The following is a 3,812-nucleotide window of genomic DNA, read 5'->3' as shown; positions in this document are numbered from 1 at the left end:
TTTGACCCTTTCCACTAGCCCATTAGACTCTGGGTGATAGATCATGGTATTGACTTTCTTTATACTAAGGAATTCGCACAAGGAGTTAAGGAAATGATTATTGAACTCCCCCCCCGAGTCTGAGATAATGATGTGTGGAATTCCATGTTTACAAATGTAGCACTCGTAAAACTTCCTAGCGCACTCAACCGCGGTTTTTGTTTTAAGCGCTATAAGTTCTGTATATCGAGTCAAAAGCGTCTATAATTACTAGGAGGTGGCTTATTTCCTCTGTCTGACTCGTAGAATCCTGTTAATAAATCTAAATGTACTCTTTCAAAGGGTTGATTTGGCACGGGTAAGCCCCTAGGCTGACAGTGTCTTCGTGTGCCCTTTGTATCTTGACAAGTGCGACAATTTGCTATGCTTTTTATATCTCTAAGCATCGTATGCCAATAAAATAAGGATTTGGCTTTCTGTGACATCAAGGTGTAACCCGGGTGTCCGTGCAGTGGATTTTCATGCAACCACTTTAAGACAGTGGGTATGAGTGAGATAGGCACCACCACCTGGTTGTTATTCAACTGCGGTGTGTTGCGGGTTTTCCTCGTCACGGATCTACACAGGATAGTTTCCTGTAGGATATAATTCGGTGCTGCTTATACTTTAGGTATTCTTTTTCCTTCGGATTTCCGTTTAACGCAATGATGAGTTTTTCTATTTCGGATCTTTTCTTTGTTCCGTCTGTAATAGTTCAGCACTCCAGCCCAGATCTTCCTGTTCGGATATAGTTTTAACAACGGGCATGGAGGTTGAGATATCTATTAATTCAGCTAATGGCTCGGTACAAGATGAAGAGGGGTTGCGTGATAATGCGTCAGCAATGATATTTGCTTTCCCAGGTAAATACCCGATCCTCGCGCCAAAAAGTCCTGAATGATCATGTGCCACCGAGTTCGCTTGGGGCTGTGACTAAAGCCTTTAAAGAAGTCGGTTAGGGGCTTATGATCAGTGAGAACCTTGACGGGATAACCGTAAATTATGAATTTAAAGTGCACGAGTGAATTAACAATAGCGAGCCCTTCCTTGTCTCATTACTGCATATTTTACTTTCGGAAGGTCTCAGTTGTACGTGAATAAAAAGCTATAGGGAAAAACTGTCTATCATATTGTTGAAGCAATACCCCACCTACTCCTAGGTCTGAGGCGTCTGTTGCTATGAAAAATTCCTTATTGAAGTCAGGAAATTTCAAGATAGGAGAACTACACAGTTCATCTTTCAATTTATCGAACGCCTGTTGATGAATTTCAGACCATACGAAATCTACGCCCTTTTTTATAAGATCGGTTAGGGGAGCGGCTATGATTGAGTAGTTTGCGGATGAAGCGGCGATAATAACCCCGCTGCATCCTAAAAATTGCTGTATTCCCTTGACGTTAGTAGGTATCGAAAGTTACGGATAGCCGACACCTTATCGTGGACGACTTTAAGACCTTCACTAGAAACCGTGAAACCTAGATAGACTAGTTCTGTTTTTAAAAAATTCACACTACTTTATCTTTACCCTTAAATTATGCTGCCTTAACCTTTGTAACACTAACTCCAATTTACGTAAATGCTCTTCTAATGTGTTGGAAAAGATTACTAAGTCATCCATGTAGGCATGTAGGATATCTCCCAACAAGTCTCCAAACACGACGTTTATCATACGAGTAAAAAAAGTTATAGGGGCACAACGTAAACCAAAAGGCATACGCAAAAATTCATAATGTCCCCTGGCTGTGCTGAGGCAGTGTATGGATACTTTCTTGTTCCATCGGAATCTGATGAATCCTTTTAGTAAGTCTAGGCTTGTGAATATTTATTCTGGCCTAGTAAAGATAGGATATCATCGGTACATGGTACTGGGAATCTGTCAGGGATTGTTTCTTCGTTTAAACGACGAAAATCTACGCATATCCGCCAAGTTCGATCTTTTTTCGGTACTACTATTAACGGAAAATTATAAGGGCTGTTTTGATTTCCTAATGACTCCTTCCTTTAACATTTTACCTACTTCCTCTGTTATCTCATTCTGAAATTTCATAGGAAGTCGGTACGAAGGTACATAGATTACTTTCTGTTTGTCCTTGAGCCTGATTTGATGCTCTATGACATCCGTTTTTCCTAAGGTTCCATCCGTAGTGGAAAAAACATCATGATATTTAGTTAACAGATTCAAAAATTTCTGCTGAATTTCTTCTTCTTGAATATCTTTATTGATTTGTTCTTTATAGATTGCAAAAGGGTTTCATCCGCGACTGATTGAGCGTGATTTATCTCAGCTACGGTAAGAATGCGATGTTTATAAACTTCGGCATCCAAGATATGTTGATTTTTGTGGATTACTAAAGTGGTATTCAAATGATTACAGACTTCGATATTACATTGCTGTTGTGAGCCGACTGTATAAACGGCTTGTGGGTGACGGATAATCCGTGTGTTTTCAGAGTTTCGGAAAGGATTAATGTTTCAGATCCTGGCAAGGTTCTTTTTACACGCACTAATATATTTGAAGTTACGTTAGGTTCGAGAGTTTGCGTGCAAGCTGATATTACGGGTGAGCGAGAGTTCTGTTGGGTTGCCTGTATTATTTCTTGGTTCATGAGACAGGTGATTGGTTCCGTAATGTAAGTGACAACTCTGTCTGTCTCTTTATTATCTAAAACAGATTTTAGGGTATTAGAAGACCTATAGAATTTCCCTTTGATATACACGCCGTGTTTTGCAGGTGCTAAGATAATATTTGAGTGCCCATAGACGGGTATCCGATAATTACTGCGGGATACATATTAATGTTTTGTACAACGACAAAGGTTATCGGCTAACGTGCGCTTACCGACCTTGTACTGTACATGAGTTACGCCCACAACATTTAATTCATTATTCCCAATGCCTGAGAGCCTTATTCCGGACTTTTCTATAGGGAAATTTGAAAAGAGTAAATGATGAGTCCTTAAATCCATTATATTACGTGGACTACCAGAATCAAAGAACAAAGTGAATGACTTATGGTCCCAAATTTACTGCATGTAAGGTTGGTCGCAACTCGTTTTGACTAATAATTGCATGAATTTGTTGCAAATCTACGGGAACCTGCACAGATTTTTTTTGATTCGGCCGTGTGTTTCATAGGAAAATCAATTGTTCTCACAATGATCTGATAAATGATTAAACTGATTATTTGATACAAAAGATGTTGATATTGATGACCCAACATCGCCCTCTCCCCCCTTGGAGTGAACTACGTGGTATTTGTTTTGTTTATCACACCCTGAAAATTCGCTTGCCCTTGCGAGTTCTGGCTAGACGGCCCAGGAACAGAGGTACCTGAAGCACGATTTGTTTGTTTCTGCTGTTGTGCAGAATTTCCGTTTGGTTGTTTCTTCTTATAGTACTGAGACCTTCTTTTTATTTGCACTAGCAACTGGTTGCGTGTTTGTAGCGTTTGGCTGTTGATTCCTCGAGTAGCAACGGTTATATGAATGAGTTGAACTATTGTGTATTGAACAAAAACGCGTCCGACAGTCTGAAATCATGTGACCTGGTCGTTTACAGTTATAACAAACCATCCCTGCAACTTGATTATTATTATGTACCCACATTTACTTGTTGTGGCTTGTTCTCATTTTTTGCAAAAACTTGAATGAGCGAAGGATCTAGGTCGGTACATTTAGACATGTGTTTTTTATTTGTTTATACACATCTAATTCCGTACTGTCGGGCTGCAATTTTTTATCAAAACACCGTACTAACGCTTCAGGCAAACATTACAGTGATAGACGTAAGGTAG

This window comes from Macrobrachium nipponense, chromosome 8, assembly GCF_015104395.2.
Source record: "Macrobrachium nipponense isolate FS-2020 chromosome 8, ASM1510439v2, whole genome shotgun sequence".
Taxonomy (NCBI): Eukaryota; Metazoa; Arthropoda; class Malacostraca; order Decapoda; family Palaemonidae; genus Macrobrachium; species Macrobrachium nipponense.
This window is presented reverse-complemented; position numbering follows the sequence as displayed.